Here is a 24,142-nt window from a genome sequence, read left to right as displayed (position 1 = left end):
GACCTCCTGTTTCTGAAATATCCATTATATATTGCATCTCTCTATTTGTTGCATGCTAATTTAACACCTTATCAACAACTTATTTTATGAATTTAGCTAAAATGTAAGCATGGACATCAAGAGGCACCACAGTAAAGTGGACGGGACACTGAGCCTGGAGGCTAAAAGGCTTGAGTTCAAATCATCCTTGGACACTAAAGTTGTTACCTTAAGTAAATCACTTTATTTTTCTATCTCAGTTCTTCATCTACAAAATGAGAGGGTGGTCATACATTTGAAGGGAATAGCAAGTTGTACATGGTGGATTTGAATTTTCATGTGCAATCATCTTTTTTATTGTACTGTGCTATGGAAAGGTTTCTTTTGTTCCATGAATTGAAAATAAAATAAAAAGAAATTAAAAAGAAAAAAAAAGAAAAAAATTATAAAATGAAAGGGTTGGAGTCAATGTCTTTGAGATCCCTTCCAGCACTAAATCTATGATCCTGTGATATTCTGAGCTTGAAGAGATGAGGCATCATTCAGTCCAACTCCCCAATTTACAAGAAAGAAAAAATGAAGCACAGAGCAGTTGAGAGATTTATCACAGATCTTAGCTCAGGTGGTAGGGCTGCCTAGTAGGAAGAACATTGGACTTAAGAGTCAGGAGATCTGAATTCTAGTGTGAGCTGCCTCACTATCTATTCTCATGACCTTGGTCAGGTTACTACTACTCTGTGACTCAGTTTACCTCCAGAGTCCTTTTCAGCTTCATCATCTTATGATCTTACCCAAATCCTGGCAGTCTCTGTATAGTCTCCCTGGAACAAGAGCAAACTGTAGGGGCACTCTGAAAGTCAGACCTGGTTCTGTCTTCAAATCCTCCTACCTTGGGCACTGGGGAAAATCTGGTTATGGTGCTAGACATGTAACACTGTTCAGCCATTTCAGTCATGTCTGATGCTTTGTTACTTCATTTGGGGTTTTCTTGGCAAAAACGATGGAGTGATTTTACCATTTCCTTCTCCAGCTCATTTTACAGATAAGGAAACTGACAAATGAGGTGAGGTGAGTTGCCCAGGGTCACACAGCTAGTAAGTGTCTGAGGCCAGATTTGAACTTGAGTCAAGTCTTTCTGAGTCCAGACCCAGTGCTCTATCCACTCCGCAATCTAGCAGCCCAGACAATTAGGTAGTAGGATTTAAGTGTGAAAGAAGGCCTTTCCAGATTGTCAAGTCCAAACCCATTCCTTTTAGAGGATCTAAGTAAGGCCTTGATAGGTCTTGCAAAAATTAACCAGAGAGAAAAGAGTCCCAGAGGAGGAGCCCTTTCTGAAACATGGGAGAAAAATGAATGCAACACATGAATGGAAAGACTTGGTCTTATGGAAGTTTAACTGAAAATGATCTAGTGGAGGTAGGGGAGGTAGGGATGGGTAAGGTTTAGTTGACTAAAAGCCCAATGAACTTTGGTCAATTAAAATCGGTAGCAGGACATGATTTTTTAAAAAAAGTCTATTTCATATTCAGTTTTGAGTTAATGATGAAGAATTTCTTTTGATACTAAAGTCCATTTGGTGCAAAAACTTCCAATTTTACAACACTGCTGAAGAAACTTAGTGTCCAAATCATGGGTGGTAACCATTTCTTTATTCTCTACGCTGGTCAAACCCCATCTGGAATATAGTCCTAAACTCCCTGTTTTAAGAGGTACATTTAAAAATTAGAACAGGTCCAAAGGAGGGTGATGATGAGAGTGAGCTGAAAGAGCTGAGAATATTTAGCTTAAACAAGATTAACTATGAGAGTCCTAGATTTAGAACCAGAAGGGATCTTAAAGGTTACCTAGTCCAATTCTGTAACTTAAAATATACACATATTGATAACATTTGTTTGAGTCATCTATTAGGGACACTAGCCTCTGCCTGTTCCACAAACAAGACATCACGTCTAATGGTTCGGGCCATTTTCTTTCATCTTCCTTTAAGTCCCAACTAAAATCCCAGGAAGCTTCTTCAACCCCTCTTAATTCCCATGCTTCTCTCTGTTAATTATTTCCTACTTATCCTGTATGTAGTTTGCTTTGTGTGTATTTGTTTGCATGTTGTCTAACACTTTAGATTGTAAAGTCCTTGAGGGCAGGAACTGTCTTCTCTCTTTTTGTATCACCAGTGTTTAGTACAGTGCCTGGCACCTAGTGATCACTAAATAAATGTTTATTGATTAATTGATCATAGCAAAGAATCTTTAAAAGAGAGGAAAAAGTGGGTTAAGCTAGCCAAAACATCGACCAAGTTCAACATTATATGTAGTATTCTACACCTACAGTTCCCTGCCTCTGCAAAGAAGGGGGAAAGACGGACTCTCAGATCTCTCTTTGATGCTGTTTGCTATAAATTTCACAGCTTTCAATTTCTTTTGCTTACTTTTCATTGCTTTACATTGTATTCATCATGCATATTGTTTTCCTGATTCCACTCAACTTAGTTCATATCCACTCATCAGTCTTCCCATATTTGTCTATATTCATATTTTTTCCTACAACACAGTAATATTCTATTAACAACTCCCTCATCTTACAGATGAAGAAACTGAGGCCAAAAGACAATAAGTGATTGGCCCATATCAGTCTTTGAATTGGAACTCTGGTCTTTTAACTCCAAATCTATCACTCTTTTGGTTGTACCACTGAAAACTGTTGGGGGAAGGGAGAGAGGAGAAGAGTAAAGAGAAATGTAATGACCACCTGACAGGAATGATTATGAAGGGTGCTGGCAGTGAATGGCAGGTTGACCTCTAAGGATCCTTCCCTTCCAAATATGACACTCCATGAATCTGAGCTATTCGGAACTGCTCATGATGGAGCCAGGAGCCACAGCACCTGCCTGTTGGCTTCGAGTATTAGCTTCTTAGAGAAGAGCATAGCCAGAAGTCAGATTCTAGGACTTGTCTCTAGTCTAAGCCTCCTCAGATGTTCAGATTCATGGAATATCACTTTTGGAAGAGAAGGTGTTGGGTTCAAACAGAGATAGGTCAGACCACCTGCGAGGGTATTCTTGCACTGAGTGGGCATTTCGAGGAGATGACATTGAGGTCCCTTCCAGCTCCCAGAGCCCAGAATTCTGGGGTCTATGAGATTCCAAATACCTCACTGGGCAGGGCTCTGTGGGAGTAGGGATTGAAAGGTTCACAGGATGCCCCAGGGAATGGATGTGGTGTGCTGAAAGTGGGATAAGAGTTGTTGAAATGAGAGTTGGACATGTGCCAGAGAAATGTTCCCTCCTTCCAAGTATTGCCTAAGGGAGTCCTTCCTACTTATTATGGTAATCCCCTGTAGATAAGCACCTGTAGGAAGGAGTGGCTTTAGGTAATTTTGTGCGGAAGAGAAAATAGTCACCCAATGGACTTTCAGGAATCCTGTGGGAGAAATACTTGGAAGGAGAGGAGCTATCCCTCACATAACACCACACAGAGAGATGCCTGCTTACTAGGCGGGACAATCATGAACAGATCATATCTTCCTCCATAAAATAAAGGTGTAGGACTAGGTATTCTTTCTTAAGTCCTTTGCTCTTTTTCTACTGACCCATGGACACAAACCAACCTGGATACAAACACACAGCAATTTTCTTAATCTCCGGATTAATCTCAGAGTGACTCTCTCCCCCAGGAAGCCAAGCTTAGATTTTCAGGAAATGAGGTACCCCTTCAGAATGGTATTCTGCTTCGCCAATAAATGACCCAATTCACACAGCCTGTTTGGAGAACATACATAGCTCCTTGGTGACTCCACTCATTCATTAACTCAGAGATCCCTCTGAACTGGTTGCCAGGCCAGACAACTAAATACTTAAAATCCAAGTTAGCTTTTAGGAAGTAGGTGAAATAGCTATCCATCTATATGGTATGAGATGTCATGTGTCATAAGGAATGGCATGCTGGACTTGGGGTCAGCAAGACATAGGTTTGAATTCTGCCTCAGACATTAACTAGTTATATGTTCATGGGCAAGTCAATAGTCAGTAAACATTTATTGACCTCCTACCATGTGCTAAGGTAAACCTCCCTGGGCTGTCAGTTTCCTCACCTATTAAATGACAGAAATTGAATTGGATAGCATTTAAATCAGATCCTATTAGCCTCTAAAAATCCTAGTTCTCTTAGCTATTAAATTCATAGAGTGACAATAATACTTACATTACATACTTCACAGGGGACAAGAAAGCACTTTGTAAATCTTAAAGTGCTTTAAATGTGAAGATTTATTACTATCCTCCTCTTCTTCATCATCATCATCATCTCAAGGGCTAAGGGGAGGGCTCCCTACTCCAAATTATCTCACCCACCATCTGATACATAATTCCACTATTTGAGAATAATTTCTTTGTCTAATGGGACTACAAATAAACTAGATAGTGCCTAGAGGGAGTTGACTAAGATATTGAGGTGTCTGAAACAGTGTCTTGTGGGAAATGATTGAGGACATTGGGACTATCCACTTAGAGAAGAGAAATCAAAGAGGGGAGGTTGTGATTACTACCTTCAAATATCTGAAGGTTTGAGAGCAGACTTGTTCCTTGTGGTTCTAGAAAGTAGAACTAGGACCAGTTCTACTTGGGAAAATTGGAGCATATTTCAGTTCAATTAAACTCATAACTTCCTAACAATCAGAGCTATCCAAAATTGAATGAGTAAGTTGAATCTTAAGATAGTGAGTTCTCCATTATAGGAGATACTGAAGCCAAGTCTGAATGATCACTTGTCAAGAATACTGTATGGGTGATTTATATGTAATATATTATAACAATATAATAAGATTTTGATATTAAATAAATTAATTCTTATTTAATGTCATATAAATCAAGCTACAAAAGGATTACATTTTAGAGCTAGAAAAAATATCAACAAAGTTCATATAAAAGAACAAAAAGTCAAGATTATCAAGAGAAGTAATGAAAAAAAGTGGGAAGGAAGTTAGGACTAACAGTACCCGCTCTCAAACTATACTACAGAGCAGAAACCATACAGAAATGTTCTCTTTTTTGGCATCTATTAAATTCAAAATAAAAAGAATTAAAAGCTAAAGAGTTGATTGTATATTTTTAATCCCTTCTCCCCCGAAGTGTTCAGGTAAATGTTTAACAGTCGGCTCTCAGAAGAAAAAAAAAGTACCCACAAGGTACTTTTAAGTTTAGTCTGTACCATTAACATTTTCTCCATCACTTTCTTAAATTGAGACAATTAACGAAACAATAAACCAAACCCTGATTTGTAGCCTTTGTTGATTTTCAAGGCTTAAAAGCTCACACTGAAAATTGAACAACTAGTTCTTTCAAGCTGGGTACCTGCCTTCTTTCCCCAAATATTCCTAGTCCCCTGTTTTTCAGGTCCCTTTTGGGTAATGTCTTCCCCCATTAAAATGTATGCTCTCTGACAGCAGAGATTGTCTCTTTTTCGCTTGGATTTATATCCCCAGAATTTGGCACAGTGCCTGATACTTAATAAGTGATTAATAAATTCTTCTTTCCTTCCTTGTTTCCTAGAGAGCCACTGGAGTTTATCAAGTAGGGAAACAGAATGGCCAAATCTTCCTTTGAAGAAAATGAATTCTACTGGGACATGATGAGTTTGAGATCTCTATGGCACATCCAATTGGAAATGTCTAAATAGATAGTTACTGTCAGACTGACATTGAAGGGAGAAGACAGGCTGGATATTTGGAAGTAATTTGCAGAGAGATAATAACTAAGCCCATAGGACGAGTGTAGAGAGAGAAGAAAAACAGATTCAATATGGGGCCCAAGGGAACACCCACAATAAAGGGGCATGATATGGATGGTGAGCCAGCAAAAGAGATTGAGATGAAGCAGTCAGACAGGTAAGAGGAGAACTAAAAGAGAGGAGAGCCATGAAAATCAAAAGAAGAGAGACTATTCAGGAGAAGAATGAATAGTCAAAGGTGTCAGATGTTGCAGATAATGACAATAATATTAATGGCTAATGTTTGTATCGTGCCTTAAGGTTCACAAAGCACTTCACATAGGTTAACACATTTAATGTTCACAGTAACCCTGTAAGATAATTGCTATTATCATCTGCATTTTACACATGAGGAAACTGAGGTGGGAAGAGGTTTATGATTTGCCCAGGGTCACACAACTAATAAAAGTCAAAGGCAGGATTGGAACTCAGATCTTCCTGACTCCAAGTTCAGTATTCTATCCACTCCACCACCTACCTACTTTAGGCGAATAAATTGATCAACAGATTGGCATTTTCAAAATATTATATTTTTTCCAATTAATGTAAAATAATGTTAAAAATTTTTTTAAATTTTGAGCTCCAAATTCTCTCCTTCCCCCAACTGAGCAGGCAAACAATTTGATATAGATTGTTATATACATGCAGCCATATAAAACACATTTCCGTATTAGTCATGTTGCAAAAGAAAACACAGGAAAAACATGAAAAATAAAGAAAAAAATTTTTTAAAATTATGCTTTGATCGGCATTCTGACTCCATCAGTTCTTTTTCTGTATGTGGATGGCATTTTTCACTGAGTCCTTAGGAACTGTCTTGGATCATTGTATTTCTGAGAAGAGCCAAGTCATTCACAGCTGATCATCATAAAATATGGCTGTTATTCTGCACAATGATCTCCTAGTTTTTCTTACATCCCTTTGCATCAATTCATGTAAGTATTTCCAGGTTGTTTTTTTTTTTTGAGAGCATTCTTCTCATTGTTTCTGATAGCATGATAATATTCTATGACATTTATATACCACAGCACCATTCCCCAATTGATGACCCAACTTTTAAGTCTTTGCCACCACAAAAAGAGCTGCTATAAATACTTTTGTAATATGGGTAATTCCACACCTCCCCACATTCTTTTTTTTTTTTTAATCTGGTGTGAGGGCTTGTCAAGCCTAGCAGTGGTATTGCTGGGTCAAAGGGTATGCATAGCTTTATAGCCTTTGAGCATAGTTCCAAATTGCTCTTCAGAACTTCACAACTCCACCAAGAGTACATTAGTGTCCCATTTTCCTCAGATCCCCTCTAATATTCATCATTTTCCTTTTCTGTCATATTAGCCAATCTGATAGGTGTGAGATGATACCTCAGAGTTGCTTTAATTTGCATTTCTCCAACTGATAGTGATTTAGAGCACATTTTTATATGACTATAAATAGCTTTGATTTCTTTGTCTGAAAACTGCCTGTTCATATCCTTTGACCCTTTATCAGTTGGGGAATGACTTGTATTCTTATAAATTTGACTTAGTTCCCTATATATTTGAGAAACAAGACCTTTATCAGAAACACTGACTCTAAAATTTTTTTCACATTTATGATTACTGTGTATTTCCCTCCATCCTGTTTTTTCCTCCTGTTTATCCTTCTCTTGCTCTCTCTCTTTCCTTTCACTCTGTCTCTCCTCAAAAATGTTTTACTTCTGACTTTTACCTTCCTCAATCCACCCTCCCTTCTACCAGCCCCCTCCTTCTCTTATCATCTAGGGTAAGATAGATTTCTCTAATCAACTGAGTGTGTATGTTATTCTCTCTTTGAGCCAATTCCAATGAGAGTAAGGGTCAAGCATTCTCCACTCCTCCCCCCCCCACTTCACCTCCCATGTTCCCCTCCGCTGTATAACCTCTTTCGTGCCTCTTCTAAGTGAGATAATTCACTCCTTTCAACGTTTCCTTTCTCCTTTCTCCCAGTGCATTCCTCTTCTCACCCCTTAATTTAATCTTTTTAGACATCATCCCATCATATTCAACTCACATCTGTGTGCTTTGTGTGTGTATACTTCTAACTCTTCTAATTACACTAAAGTTCTTAGAAGTTACAAATGTAATCTTCCAATGTAGGAATGTAAACAGTTTAACCTTATCGAATCCCTTATGATTTCTCTTTCTGCTTTTTTTATGCTTCTCTAGTCAAATGTTCTATTCAGCTCCCGCTTTTTCATCAAGAATGCTTTAAAGTTCTTGTTTCATTAAATATACATTTTTCCTCCTGAAGGATTATACTCAGTTTGTGATTCTTGATTGTAATCCAAGCTCCTTTGCTCTGTGGAATATCAAATTCCAAGCTTTCTGATAGTTTAATGTAGAAGCTGATAAATTTTGTGTTATCCTTTATCCTGATTGTGGCTCCATGATATTCAAATTGTTTGTTTCTGGCTGCTTGTAATATTTTCTCATTGACCTGGGAGTTGTGGGATTTGGCTATAATATTCCTGGGAGTTTTCCTTTTGAGATATCTTTTAGGGAGTGATTGGTGGATCCTTTCAATGTCTATTTTACCCTCTGCTTCTAGAATATCAAGGAAGTTGTCCTTGATGATTTTTTGAAAGATGCTGTCTCAGCTCTTTTTTTTTTGTTTATCATGGCTTTCAGGTGTCTAATAATTCTCAAATTATCTCCCCTTAACCTATTTTACTGGTCAGTTGCTTTTCCAATGAGATATTTCACATTTTCTTCTGTCTTTTTATTTTTTTGATTTTGTTAACTTCCACTTGCTCAATTCTAATTTTTAAGGAATTATTTTCTTCAATGAACTTTTGTACTTCCTTTTCCATTTGGCCAATTTTGCTATAGATATATATATATATATATATATATATATATATATATATATATATATATAATATATATATATATATATATATATATATATATATATATATATATATAAACTATTTATTAATAGACAAGGCCAGTGAAGTTGTTTACTTCTTCTTGGACACACCCACTGTGTGACCCCTGCGGCCTGTAGTCTTGGTGTGCTGGCCTCGGACTCAGAGACCCCAGAAGTGCTGAAGTCCACGATGTGCCCAAATCTTCTTCAGTAGCTCCAGATCTTCACGCAACTTATTGTCCAGACCGTTGGCCAGAACCTGGCTACATTTTCCATCCTTTACGTCCTTTTGCTTGTTAAGGAACCAGTCTGGAATCTTGTATTGCTGGGGATTCTGCATGATGGTGATCACAAGCTCCACCTCATCTTCAGTGAGCTCACCAGCCCTCTTGGGGAGATCAATGTCTGCTTTCCTCAGTACTACATGAGCAAATCTTCGACCCACACCCTTGATGGCTGTGATGGCAAAAGCTATTTTCTGCTGTCCATCAATGAGGGTGTTGAGCACTCTCAAAATGTGTTGGAACTTCTCAGGGATTACAAGAGACATGGCTGCAACAGTGGCGTGAGAGCCTTCTCTGGAAGAGCCCAATTTTGCTTTTTAAGGAGTTCTCTTCAATGGATTTTTGTGCCTCATTTATCATTTGACCTATTATGGTGGTTGTTGTTATTGTTGTTTTGTTTTTTGTTTTTTGGCAATTGGGGTTAAGTCACTTGCCCAGGGTCACACAGCTGGTAAGTGTCAAGTATTTGGTCTGAGGCCGGATTTGAAGTCAGGTCCTCCTGACTTCAAGGCCAGTGCTCTATCTACTTTGCCACCTATCTGCCCAACCTGTTCTGTTTTTTGAGGTATTATTTTCTTGAATATTTTTGTGCCTCATTTATCAAGCTGTTGACTTTTTTTTCGTTATTTTCTTGCATTACTTTCATCTTTCTTCCCAATGTTTCCTCTATTTCTCTTACTTGGTTTAAAAAATCCTTTTTGAGTTCTTCCAGGAATTTTTTTAGAGGCCTGAGACCAATTCATATTTTTCTTTGAAGTTTTGTATGTAGCTGTTTTGACATGATTATCATCTTCCCAGTTTGGGTTCTCACCTTCCCTGTCACCATAATAACTTTCTATGGTCGGCTTCTTCTTCTTCTTCTTCTTCTTTTTTTTTTTTTGGTTATTTGCTCATTTTTTTCCCAAACCTATTTCTTGACTTTTAATTTTATGTTAAAGTTGGACTCTTCTTCCAGAGCGGAGGGGGCACTGTCCCAAGCTTTTGGGTTTTTATGCTGCTGTTTTCAAAGCTAGTTCTGGCAGGGGGCAGTCTGTAAGTTTTCATTTCTTCCAAGGTGGTATGATCTAAGGAGAGGTGTGCTTTGGTCTGTTAGCAACCATAAGCGCTCTATTCCACCTTGGAACTGTGATCATGGCCCCTGCTTCTGCTAGTGCTCCTCTTCTCCTAGGGACTGTGACTGAGAACCAAGTAAGGGCAATGTGCCAGGGTCCTGCTCCCAGTGCCAGCAAAGCGTCCCCATGTAATCTCCTGACCAATTGTCTGACCCCTAATCATCTGTGGGCAGAGAATTCCAGCATCTATCAGTGCTTACACCCGCTGCTGCACTGTGCTCCACTCTCACCCAGGTGAGACAGACCTTTCCTGTTGACCTTCTAAGTTGTCTTGGGCTGGAAAATTGTTTCACTCCATCCTTGTGTTGGTGCTGCCACTTTAGCATTCATTTTGAGGCATTCTTTTGAAGTTGCTTGGAAGAGAATTTGGGAGAGCTCAGGTAAGACTCTGCCTTTACTCCCCCCATTTTGGTTCTGCCCCTGCCTGATTAGCATTTATTAAGAACCTACTCTGTTCCAAGCTCTGGAGATACAGAGGAAGGCAAAAACAAACAAACAAACAAAAAACATCCTCCGCTCTCGCTCTCAAGGAGCTCTAGGAGTCTAATGGGGGAAATGACATAACAACAACTCTGTTAGGGGTAGTCTCAGAGGGAGAGCAATAAGATTAAGGAAGATTGGAAAAGGCTTCTTGTAGAAGGGAGGACTTTAGCTAAGAACTGAAGGAGGCCAGGGAAGCTAAGGGGTAGAGAGGAGGGAGGAGAGGGGGACAGCCAGAGGAAATGCTGAGTCAGGAGATAGAGCCTCTTGTGAGAGGAACAGCAAGGAAGCCGGTGTCACTGGGTTGTAGAGTCCATGGCCCAGATGACAAAAGGATTTCATAATTGATCCTGGAGCCACTGGACTTTACGGAATACAGGTAGAGGGTGGGGGATATGGTCAGACCTGTGCTTTAGGAAGATCAGTTCTATAGCTGAGTGGAGGATGAACGGGAGTGAGGAAAGCCCTGAGGCAGGAAATCGCACCAGGAGCTCTTGCAATAGCCCAGGTGTGAGGTGAGAAGGGCCCGTACCAGGGCGGGGGCAGTGTAAAAGGAGAGAAGGAGAATTGAAGGAGGACTGAGAAAAGACCTAAGAATTGGCAATTCAGAGATCACAGGTTACTTCAAAGTGGTCAGTTTCAATTGAGTAGTTAGGCAGAAGCTTGACAACAAAGGGTTGAGGAGTGAGTAGAAAAGAGAAGTGTCACTAAAGAGGAGTTTGGCTGAGAAAGGAAAGAGAGATAGATGCAGAACAACAGCTTGAGAGGATGGTGGGGTCTACTGAAGACTTTTTAAGTATGGGTGGAAACACAGGTGCCTTTTTAGATGGCAAGGGAGGAACCAATAGGTAGGGAGAGACTGAAGATGGTGGAGGCAATGATGGGAATTCCAACCTGCTGGAGAAGACAGGAGGGGATAGAAGGTAGGATGCACGTAGAGAGGCTGGCTCTGGCAACAGGGACCACTTATTGTCAAAAGTTGTAAAAAAGGAGGAGGGAGAATGGGGAAAGGGAGGATGATGTTATAGGGTTTTGAGATGAAACAAAGGGGAGTAGAGAGAATTCATAGCAAAAGGTCTCTATTTTTGAAGTATGAGGTGAGGGCTTTAGCTAAGAGTGTGGCAGATGGGTCATGTGGGAGATTTGAAATCACATCCATGGGGAATGAGATTGAGAATCAGTTAGGAAGAAGTATTGCCTCCATCAACTGAGGGCCAACTAGGGGTTAGATAGCATGATTGTACAGTGTACTGAGTCAGCACGGTTGTATGACATCCTCCAACTTGGTTCAGCAGCACGTGAGTGGGGACAGAGGAAGCACATGGTGTGAGTAATTTGGAGCTGAGGTTTGGCAAGCCATGCTTGGGTGGTGATAGAATCAGAGAGCAAGGGACTGAAGATCAGAGGACAGGGTGGAGCTGAACTTTTTTAACTATAGTGTTGAGATTAGGAATGGATTCAACTGAAGTCAGAGTAGGGGTAATGACATGAGAAAATACTGAGGAATGGAGGGCCTGGAGTTCATGATGAGGACAAAAGATGGACATAGGAGGACTAAGGCATAATCAGATAGAGGAATGTCAGAGTTTTCCATCGTGAAGTGGAACTATTGAAGGTGATGATGAGATCCAAGATGTGATCAGCCTCGTGTGTGCCTGAGATGGAGTGTAGGTGTAGGTCATGGGATTTGATAAGATTGAGGAACTGGAAGGTAGGATATTTCTGGAAGCATCAACATGTATTCTGAAGTATAAGGGCAAGAGTTAAGTGGGGGGGGAGTGAGAGACAGAGAGAGAGACAGAGGGGGAGGGAGGAAGGGATGGAGCTAGATGGGGAAGGAGGGAGGGAGAGAGAAGGGGAGACAGAGAGAGAGGCAGAGACAGAGGGAGGAGTGAGGGAGGGATGGAGGGAGGAGAGAGAGAGAGAGAGAGAGAGAGAGAGAGAGAGAGAGAGAGAGAGGAGAGAGAGAGACAGACAGACAGACAGAGAGACAGAGAGAGACACAGAGAGAGAGACAGAGAAAGAGAGAGAGAGAGAGACAGAGACAGAGACAGAGACTGAGACAGAGAGAGACAGAGAGAGAGAGGGGGGAGAGAGAGAGAGAGAGAGAGAGAGAGAGAGAGAGAGAGAGAAAGAGAGAGAGAGAGGAGAGACAGAGAAAGAGAGAGAGAGAAAGAGAGAGACAGAGACAGAGAGAGACACAGAGAGAGAGACAGAGAAAGAGAGAGAGAGACAGAGAAAGAGAGAGATAGAGAGAGAGGAGAGAGAGAGAGATAGACAAAGAGGATGGGGGAGAGAGAGAGAGAGAGAGAGAGAGAGAGAGAGAGAGAGAGAGAAAAGAGAGAGAGAGAGAGAGAGAGAGAGAGAGAGAGAGAGAGAGAGAGAGAGAGAGAGAGAGACAAAGGAACAAGACATGAATAGAATCCAAATCCAAGTGGTCTGTCCTGGACAAGGTGAAGAATAGGATCCAGACTAGGCACAAAGAAATAGACAGGGAACACAAACCTGACCAGGGGACGGGGGTCAGCATAGAGTCTGAGAACAATAGGCTGCAAGATGCTCCCCCCCCCCATCTTCACTTCTCCTGTTAACCCACCAGAAGTCTATCAACCAGGACAAAGAGAGAAAGAAGATTTCCGTGGTCCTCACGGCCATAGCCATCCTGGTGAATGGCATGAGTATAAGCTAATGAATAATATGATTAATTCTGCAGCACCTGACGTTTGCTACAACTCTGCAGAGCAGTTTTGATGATTCGGAAACATACTAAAAGTAAGTATCTGCCCAAGTTTCTATATTTTCTGGCCTCTGGAATGCTCTCTTCCTTTGCTTCTTAATATTTGATAAAAAATCAGGGTCTTTGTTTCCTAAGGGTTCTGCCAGTTCCTGAAGTCTCACTCATTCCCATAGTGACCATGGTATATGTAATAAGAGCTAGGGCTTTGGGTAGGGATACCAGCAGCTAAAGAACATCTGAGCAGGAGGGATCTGATTTCCATGTAAACCCAACTTCTCCCCCTTCTACCCTGAACAAAATGGTGAAAGTTATAAGGGAGCCAAGACTGTCAGAGCTGAAATGGACCTTTGAAAACAATGTTAGAGATGGAAGATGCCTGAGATCATAGAATGTCAGGGCTGGAAGGGACTTGGGGACACAGATTGTCAAAGCCAGAAGTGATATTGGAACATAGAAGAGTAGAATTTGAAGGGACATTAGAACATATAATTATGTGACTGGAAGTGACCATTAAAGATAGCAGCTAGCATTTATATATTACTTTGAGGTTTGTAAAGCACTTCACAAGTATTATCCCATTTGATCCTTTCAACAATCCTGTGAGGTAAGTGCTATTGTGATTCTCATTTTACAGATGAGGAAACTGAGGCAGGCAGAGGTTAAGAGATTTGCCTGAGTCTGAGTGTCTGAGGCAGGATTTGAACTTAGCATTCCTGACTCTAGGTTCATTCAGTCATCTAGATCAATCTAGTCCAATTCTTTAATTTTTTTTTTTTGACAGAGAAATTGAGGTCTAAAGAGAAGGCCATTATGAGGATCATTGCTTTGGAGCTTAAAGAGACCTTAGAGGCCATTAAGTCCTAGCCCATCATTTTATATCTGAGGAAACTGAGGCATAGAGTCCTTAAGTGACTTGCTTGGGGTCACATAGCTAGTCTCTGAGGCAGGATTTGAACCCAGGTCCTACTTATTTCGACTCTAGTGCTCTATCTACTTTACCAAGGCATGGTAAATTGTAGTACATTCTATAGTGTCAGCTGTTATTTTTACTTAATATTACTCAGGAAACTTAGTGGCAGAGCTGGGAACCAAACAATCTCTAGACTCCTAAGATTCGATGGCAGAGTGGAGTTTCCTCGTTTGAAAACTGGGGCTACTAATGGCATCTACTTCCCAGGGCTTTAGTGAAGATCAAATGAGATAATATTTGTGAAATGCTTACCTGGCACATAGGAGGTGCTTAATAAATGCTTGTTTTCTTCCCTTCCCTTCCCAGGTTGGTTCTCTTTTTACTAAGCAATCAGCCAGTCTACAATCAGTTTATTAAGGGCCTACCTACTATGTGTCAGCACTAAGACACAAAGACAAAAATGAAACAGTTCTTACCCTTCAGGGGCTTATGTTTTAAGAGGTAAACCACACGTGCATGTATAGGTATATAAATACATACAAAAAGATAATCAAGAGGGGGTGCTAGCATCAGAGGGAGGGCTCAGAAAGACTCTGGGAGGGTCTCGGAGGCTGCCTTGGATGAATGTTCTGTACAAGAGCTACAGAACACCAATATATGCAGCATCTTGGCACTCCCCAGGTTTCATGTCCTTCGCCTGCTTAGTGCCAATCTACCCTTCTTTCCCCAACCTTCCCACCACCAAAACTTCCCAGATGTCAGTGTCCTCCTGCTTTCTCCCTTTCCTCTATTAAGGCCTATTCTTAGGGGGAGACTTATTTACACTAATGTGTAATTGACTGACAATGGCTTGGTCTGGTGCTGAGAGGGATAGTGTGAGTGAGTGGTTGAAGACGGGAAAGAACTGAGGAGTCAGGACAGAGCCTTACGCTGAAAGGATAAAGGAAGGAAATTCCTTGAAGGAATTTGCCATATGTGCCAGTGGGTGGAGTGGGTATCTTTTAGGCATAAGGAACCTCCTGTCACCACCGAAATCATGCCAAGTTATAGTTCGCCTACAGGTAGGGACCACAGAAACAGAGGTGTGCTCAAGAGTCTACAAGGGATCTTGGAGTGTCTAGGGATCCAAGCTTCTATGAGAGGCTTACCTCCAGTGGACAACTCCCTCCCCATTTCAGAACAAAGGGCAAGAGAGGCTAGGAGAGAGTGAGATTGTGACCTTGGATAAGTCACTTACCATTTCTCTGCCACTTAACTGTGTTGTCTACTACTTTACCTCCCTTTCTTAGGAACAAGACCTCCGCAACAGCTGCTCATATGATACCGCTTTGCTGCTCTCCAGGAATTCCAATCTTAGCACAGCCTGACTGTAAACAAGGACACCTAATTCCTCCGTGGCACCAGGGAGAGAGAGGCTAAAGGGAGGACCAGAGAGACCCTTAGAAGAGCTTGCAGAGTGAATAAAGGCTCACCAATGGGGAGACACTATGGTACTCTGGAAAGAGCACCAGCTTTGGCGGCAGGAGACCTGGGTTCCAATTCCATCTCTCATAATCTGAGTGACTTTGGACAAATGACTACTTACTCTCAGAGCCTTAGTTTCTTTATCTATAAAATGAGGAGATTGGACAGGCATCCTCTCACATTCCTTCCAACTCTAGATTTACGATCCACAGATCCAATTTCTGTATCTTCTTAAGTGAAGCCAAATTTTCCTTCCAGGACCAGATCTTGACTTTGTCCAGGCCAGAGGATAAGCATGGCAGGGATGAATGGCATGCTTCTGGCGCCTTCCAAACTTTGTTGGCAGATGGTCATCTCATGTGCCTTTAGAGCTCCTAGCCTTCACTGAACTTACCAGCTCTAGGAGCTTTCAGCCTGTCCAGATGGCTCCCACAAACTCAAGTGGGCCAATGACAAACAAGGAAGGACCTACCTGTCCCTGAAAGAAAGGAAGAGTGGAAGAGAGGAGGAATGAAGAAAAGGAAAAAGAAAAAAGTGGGTAGGGGCAGCTAGGGGGCACAGTGGAGAGAGCACCAGCCCTGGATTCAAGAAGACCTGAGTTCAAATCTGGCCTCAGACACATAACACTTACTAGTTGTGTGACCCTGGATAAGTCATTTAACCCCACTGCCCAACCAAAAAGAAAATAAAAGAAAAAGGGAAAAGTGGGGAAGGAAGAGAAGAAAATAATGATTGGGGTATAAAAGATTTAGACCTGGAAGGAACCTTTGAGATCATCTAATTCAAGGCTGTGTCGTTGTTGATGTTGCTTGTCCTTCATTCTCGAAGAGGACTGTGTGTGGTCCATGTAAAAAGTGTGTATTTCAACACAGGTTGTCTATATGCTGTTTTCAGGGAAGTGTTGACAGACAGCCGTGGAATCTTGCCCACCGTGATTTTTGCCTAGAGGGAATCAGGAAAAGGGACCACAAAATTGGCCACTCTGTTTTCCTCTGGGCAAGGTGGGTACGAGGCTAGAATTATATCTATCTTCCCCTTCTCCTTAAATATTGCTGGTCTAACGACATGATGGTTTCAGAACAAAAAGCCACTAACTTCACTGGCTATTATCCCTTAAAGGGAGAAAGGCAGCCCTAAGCTTAGACCTTCGGGCTGAACTCCTTCTCGTCACAAGCTAGTTACACAAAAGATCATCACAAAGACTTGTATGGACTGATGCTGAGTGAAGTGAGGAGAATCAGGAGAATGTTGTACACAGTAATAGGTTGTGTGATGACTGACTTTGATAGACTTAGCTCTTCTCAGCAATGCAAGCATCTGAGACATCTCCAAAATTCTCATAATGGAAAATGCTATCCACATCCAGAGAAAGAACTGTGGAGTCCGAATGCAGATCAAAGCATACTATTTGCTCTTTTCTTTTCATCTGTTTTGTTTTGTTTCTTTTTCTTGTGGTTCCTCCTATTGGTTCTAATTCTTCTTTACAGCATGACTAATGTGAAAATATACTTTAAAAGAATGTATATGTTGAGCCTATATCAGATTGCACACCATCTTGGGGAGGGAGGCAGGGAAAGAGGGGGAGAAAATTTAAAACTCAAAAGCTTATGGAAGTGATTATTGAAAACTAAAAATAAATAAATTAATTTAAAAACACACACACACACACACAAACAAAAGATTGTCACAAATAGTGAATAGGAAGGGATGCTGGGGGTCTTGTATCCCACTCTCCTCTTTTTCTAGAGGAGCCAACATTCACATAGGAGACCCTGAGAGAGGTGTGACTCACCCAAGATCATAACAGGTAACAAGTTGAATAGCCAGAATTCAAACTCAAGTTCCCTTAACTTGACTCTGAATTCAGTGTGCTCCCCATCGCATCACACAATTCTCAGGGCATGAGAGGAAAGCCGGTACTTTCTCTGCTGGCCTTTTGGAGAAGGAAGATCAGATTGCTAACTGCTGAAGCCACTTGATCTGAGCATTGGCATTGAGGCCTTTTAAAGTTTCCGAGTGAAAGAGAACTCAGTCAAGTCTCACCCTCTCTGTGAAGCCTCCCTAAAATCCCCCAGACCTCACTTCCCACAAGGGGTCTTACCCTCCTCTGAACACACTTAGTATTCCTACTTGCTCCACTCAGCTTGGCACTCAAACATTGACACAGTATTAAAACAGGGAACAGCCTTAGAAAGTCAGTCCAACTTTCTCACTTTACAGAAGAGGAATGGATGGGGACAGCTAGGTGGCATAGTGGATAGAGCACTGGCCCTGGAGTCAGGGGGGACCTGAGTTCAAATCCAGCCTCAGACACTTACTAGTTATGTGACCCTGGGCAAGTCACTTAACCCCAAATGCCTCGCAAAAAAGAAAAGAAAAGAAAAGAAAAGAAAAGAAAAGAAAAGGAATGGATGAGAATTCAATAGAAGGGAGATTTCAGCTTGAGATCAGGAAGTTCCAGCAATCAGAGCTGCCCCACCGTGGAATGGGCTACCTCATAAGGTGATGAGCTCCCTGTCACTATAAATAATTAAGCAGAGTGTCAGAGGATCCCAAGTTAGAAGGGAGCTTAGAGACTGTCCTTCTTTTTAGAGGGGAGGAAATGATGCTAGATGGTTACCTGCTGAGGAAGCCATGGAAGAGAGCCTGCATTTGATTAAAAAAAAGGTGTAATAGAGGACATCTCAGGACCCTGCCCATTGTGAGCCCCTCTGGTTCTCTTTTTCTATGACATTGAGAACCAGAAAGTGAAGTGATTTGCTCATGGTCACATAACTGAGCAGCCTTGTGGGCTGAGCTACCTTTTCTTGTATGTAGTCACGAGGTCTTCACTGAATCGTTCCTCTCCCAGACAGATGCTCCAGACAGCACTTCATACACAGCAACGCACCAACTTAACATGAGCTGATCTCAGAGCTATTACCAGCTGTAGCTGTATTTTTTGCTTCTGAGACAAGTACCACAAACTGTGCCAGGGCAAAAGACATGGAAAATGCCCTCCGTTGGATGAAGATAAGGGGAGGCAGAGGAAATTTGAGGAGATCAGAATATGACAAGAGAGCTCATTTTAGCTCAAAGCAGACACCAGAGAAGATAGATTACAGATGTAGCATCCATTGAAAGGGACCTCAGGCACCTAGACATTCCGATAGTCCAACCCCTCGATTTACAAAGAGGTTCAGTGATTTGTTCAAGATTATACAAGTAATAAGTGGAGGAGCCAGGGTTAAAACCTATGTCCCCTAACATCAACCCCAAACTAATACTGAACATAGCTATAGCATTTTTTTTTATTTATCAAAGCACTTTTACATACATAATTCTACTGTAATCATTGGAATTATATTACTCTGTGGAATAAGGTAAGGCAACTATTATTATCTTTTATTTTCAGTAGCCTCTAAATTTGGTACTCTGGGACAAAGTCCCTCTGGCTCCATCCTGGTTAAAGTTCTAACTATTGCCTACTACTACCATTTGGCTAGGTGGTGATGGTTATGTGGCATTGTGGCGCTGTTCTCTGAAGTCATCGGTTCATCTTGTTTTCTTGGGTTGTCTGCTCTCAGGGTGCAAACAGTGGAACCATTGTCCTAAAGGACTTAACAAAGACTCAGTATGAATGAAAGCTTAGGCAGCCTCTTCACAGCTGTCATGGTTATTTTCATCATTATCTATAGCTTCCATTATTATTTTTTAACTTGCCAGGCAAGGTGATGGAATCAAAAGTGTACTGACCTTAAGAATCAGGAAACCAGGGTTCAATCTCATCTTCAATATTTCCTGAAGTTATATGAGAAAAAAACTTTTAAAAAACCATTTTTTCTGATTTTTTTTTTGTTCTGAACTTAACAAACACCAGATAAAATGAGCCTAGTAGCACAGGGAAACAGAAAAAGAAGATTCTATGTGAAACTTCAAATCTCTATAAGGAAAAACTTTTTTTTCCTAAATGCTATCCCTTTTTCCCTACCCTCCTCCTCCCTGAGAGAGTAAGTAATCAGGTAAAAGTTATACATGTGCAATTATGTAAAACATTTCCATATTAGCCATTTTGTACAAGAAGACTCACATTAAAAAAATGAAAGAAAGTGAAACCTAGCATGCCTCAGTCTGTATTCAAACAATATCAGTTCTTTTTCTGGAGGTGGATAGTATACTTCATCATTAGTCCTTTGGGATTGTCTTGGATCACTGGATTGCTGAGAATAGCTAAGTCATTCACAATTCTTCATTGAACAATATTATTGTTACTGTGTACAACATTTTCCTGTTTCTGTTCACTTCACTGTGCATCAGTTCATGTAAGTTTTTCTGAAATCATCCTGCTTGTCATTTCTTACAGCACAGCAATATTCCATCACAATCATATATCACAGCTTGTTTAGCCATTCCCTAATTGATGGGAATCCCTTTTATTTCCAATTCTTAGCTGCCACAAAAAAGCTGCTATAAATATCTTTGTACAAATAGGTCTTTTCCCCCTTTTTATGATCTCTTTGGAATATAGACTTAGCAGTGCGATTGCTGGGTCAAAGGGTATGCACAGTTTTATAGCCCTTTGAGCATAGTTCCAAATTACTCTCCAGAATGGTTGGATAAGTGCACAACTCCAACAACAGTGCATTACTGTCCCAGTTTTCCTATATCCAACATTTAAGGGAAAACTTTCTAATACTCAAAGCTGTCCAGCAATGTAATGTACTGTTCTAGGAGGTTAATGAATTCCCTATCCACGGAGAATTTCAAACAGGGGATCATAGAATGTTATCAATGAAAGGGACCTCAGAGATTCCAAAGCTGTTAGTCCAACCCTTCTCACTTTATGGATAACAGGGGAAGTACAGGAGAATGTAAAGAATGTAAAGTGGCTTTTTGTTTTGTTTTGTTTTATATTCCCAGGTCCTAGTATAATGCCTGGCCCATAACAGGCATTTTAAATATCTTTGTTGAATTGAGATGAAGAAAAATAGTCCCAGAAAAGGGAATAGTCTTGCCGAGCAGCACAAAGGTCAATGCAGCAGAGTCAGGATCTGAACCCAGATTACATCACAGAGCTGGATGAACAATCTCTGACCTGGGATATTCTAGAAGTTACTCTTGCTTCAAATAGGGATTGGAATAGTTGACCTCTGAAGGCCTTTCCACCTCTGGGCAGTGACTTGTGCATGGTATTAGGGGCTTAATACAGGTTGGGTGAATTCTGACTCATCAATCATTCCTTGTAGCTACACAGTTCCCAATCTTTAGTTAATGTGTATTCAGGCAAAGCACAATATTTTAAATAAAATGAACAAGGAAAGTACAAACTGGTTTGTACCATATGCTGATGTTTTTATTTCCATTGAAATGGAAAGGGATTGTTTGGAGAATTTGCCAATACCCAGGCACTATCGCTTTGCTAAATCTAATATTTCCTTCCTGGAAAGGGGTAGTGAAAACTGGCCTAGTGGAGGGGACCATTAAGCACGGTGTCCTTGGTGACACTGAGAAAGAGCCTTCAAATGATCAAGTCGGACAACTGAAGCCCAGAAAAATAGACTAAGTGTGCCATGTTCCGAAGCAAAACTGGCCACAACGGCCGTGAAGATGATCTATGAGAGTGATGGGATGGGGAAGGGTATATAGTGGGGGCTAGAGCAGGGTATAGGGGGTCTCCCCCCTGGCCATGGCATTGGCTGACCTGGATCTGAATCCCACCTCCAGGGCTTATAATTTATGTGACCCTGCACAAGTCACTTGAATCACTAAGCATGCTTTTTAAAGAGTCTACTATGTAGCCAACCTTGTACTAAGCACTGATAAGTATAAGCAAGGTAAGAATGTACAAAGTAGATACAAAATAAAAATAAGGTGAGTGGTAATACTAGTAGCTGGAGATAATCAAAACAGGCTTCCCGTAGGAGGAGGAATTTGAGCTGAGCTTTTGTAGAAGCTAGAGATTTTAAGAAGCAAAGGTGAGAAAGGAGTCTATGTTAGTATGGGAGACAGCCAGTGCAAAGATGTGAACAGTTTTAAGGCAGGAGAACATCGTGAAGGCAACTTTGAATGGATGGAGAGATCAGATTAACCTCTACGAGCCTCAGTTTCTTCATCTGTCAAATGGGGATAATAATACAGAGTTGGGAAGAAAGTGCTCTGTAATAACAGCTGATACCTTGTAAGTATTAGTGTATGCATGATTTAAAGATTGAGTTGCTATTACTACTAGTATATTGGAAGTGGCACCTTTTGGGGGCAGGGAAGGCAGAAGTGGTTTACTGGATCATAGGATTTAATAGCATTTATTAAGCACTTCCTGTGTGTCAGGTCCCATGCTGGGCTTTGAAAGTACAAATACAATTAATGAAACAATCCCAACTTGCAAGGAGATTACATTCTAACATGAGGAGACAGCAAAGACATATACACATCTATTCAGAATAGCTATGAAGAGAATTAATTCAAGTAGTTAAATATAAGGTAGTTTGAGACTGTGCACATCGGAGGTGATGTGTGAGCTATATCTTGAAGAAAGAGAGGGACTATGAGGCAGAAGTGAGGAGGGGGTCAGGGATATGCTAGTAAAGTTTAACAACTAGCTCCCCAAAAGGAAAAAAAAAGTGCCCACAACACACTTTTAAAATTTCATCTGCATTGTTACTATTTTCTCCATCTTGTCCTTCAATCTAGACAATCAACAAAATAACAAATTAAGTCTCATTTGTAGCATTTGCTGATTTTCAAGGTGTACATGCTCCCAACTGAAAATTTAGCAATAGGCTCTCCAGAGCTATTTTGGGCTGGTTCCAGCATGGCCCTGGAGGGGGTGCATTCCAAGTGCAGTGGACAGCCATTGCGAAGACATGGAAATGGAGGATTTCTCTCAGTTAACAACGTTGGAAACTAGGTTCAGAGAGGACTTGCTTAAGGTCAAATAACTAGCAAGTAGCAGAGAAGGCCATATATGTTGTGGGGCCAGGGGAAATAGTTAATTTCCTGGAAAGTTTCCTGATCTGGCCTACAATGACAGTTTCCTGGAACCTCTACCAACCAGCCGCTATGGACCACAACCTGGGATTGCCAGCTGCTTTTGGGTTAGAGTTAAATGCATTTAAAATAAAACAAAACAAAACTTCGAAGCCCTAAAAAAATTGCTTTAATTGCATTGGAAATCCCAGAGGACCCTGATGCAGTTAAGAGCTCAGGACAGACGCATGTCATTTTGTATTTTTAACCCTCTTCATAAAGTGTGAAATTGCATCATCTTTTGGAAAATAATGCCCCTGGGGGGGAAAGACTTCCAGTGTAATGAAGTGAGTCAGTCTTCATTGTAAAGGCCACAACTCTTTAAAGGATTAAAAAAAAATTATCTCCCAACCACCCAATGCTGAGCTAAACCATTGAGGTTAGTGGCTCCAAGATTCTTAGCCTCCAGCATCTCTCTCCTAGAATCACCATTCAAAACCACTCTTCATCATACCCAGCAGATTCAGTGACCTCTGGCTTCTACCACATCATAGCAATGCTAATATAACAGTAGCTTGTTGTTAAGTTCAGTTACTCAGCTGTGTGTTGCTTATGAGTTTCAAAGAAGCAGTGGGCCTGGTGAGAGGCCCCGGAGTCAGTAATCCTGTGCTCTAGTATTAATTCCACATTTTCCTAGCTCTATGGGTTTGGGCAATTGACTCCCTCCTCAGTTTCTCTATCTGAAAAATTAAGGAGGTTGGACTTAGTGATCTCTAAGACTCCTCCCAATTCTGACATTGTATGTTCCAAGATCTCTTCAAGTGCTGATATCTATATTCTAAAGTCCCTTTCAGCTGACATTCTGTGTTCTAGGGTCCCTTCCAGCTCTGGCATTCTATATTCTAAAGTCTGTTTCAGCTGACGTTCTGGAATCTCAGGTTCTTCCAGCTCTGATTTTCTATGTTCCAAGATCCCTTCAGCTCTAACATTCTCTATTCTAAGGTCCCTTCCAGTCCTAACATTCTATTTTCTAAGACACCCTCAGCTTTGACATGGAAGTTCTAAGGTCTCTTCCCTTTCTATGTATTCTATGACACAATCATTCTTTGAAATGGAATCCTTCCTTTTGGACTTCCTCCTGTACCTTCACCCTAAGCACTGCAGAGGAGTACGAAAGGCATATATCTCTGCCTTTAAGCAATTAATGGTTCTATAATGTATTGGACTCTTCTGTTAGACTGTAATCTCCTTGATGGCAGGATGTGATTGCTTCATCTTGGTATTTCCCCTCTATTTTCAACTTGTAGTGGTGACTTAAGAAACATTTGTTGAGGGGCAGCTAGGTGGTGCAGTGAATAGAGCTCTGGCCTTGGAGTCAGGAGGACCTGAGTTCAAATACAGCCTCAAACTCTGAACACTTACTAGCTGTGTGACCCTGGGCAAGTCACTTAACCTTGATTGCCTCACCAAAAAAAAAGCAAAAAAAAAAATTTGCTGAACAAAATTGGTAAACTATACCAGAAATGAACATAATGCCCCAGTTGCTCACGTTTCTATTTGTAGCTTACAGACTGTTGGCTTCCCAA

At 41.0% G+C, this 24,142-nt stretch overlaps 1 pseudogene; it reads right to left on the bottom strand.

Moving 5' to 3' along the window:
• Positions 1–8,706: 8,706 nt before the first annotated feature.
• LOC110204819 (small ribosomal subunit protein uS13 pseudogene) lies at positions 8,707–9,174 on the bottom strand (annotated as a pseudogene).
• Positions 9,175–24,142: the final 14,968 nt, after the last annotated feature.

Source organism: Phascolarctos cinereus, unplaced genomic scaffold (genome assembly GCF_003287225.1).
Source record: "Phascolarctos cinereus isolate Bilbo 61053 unplaced genomic scaffold, phaCin_HiC Scaffold_4;HRSCAF=312, whole genome shotgun sequence".
In the NCBI taxonomy this organism is placed as follows: domain Eukaryota; kingdom Metazoa; phylum Chordata; class Mammalia; order Diprotodontia; family Phascolarctidae; genus Phascolarctos; species Phascolarctos cinereus.
The sequence above is the reverse complement of the archived record's forward strand: the minus strand, read 5'-3'. Positions and strand labels throughout refer to the sequence as shown.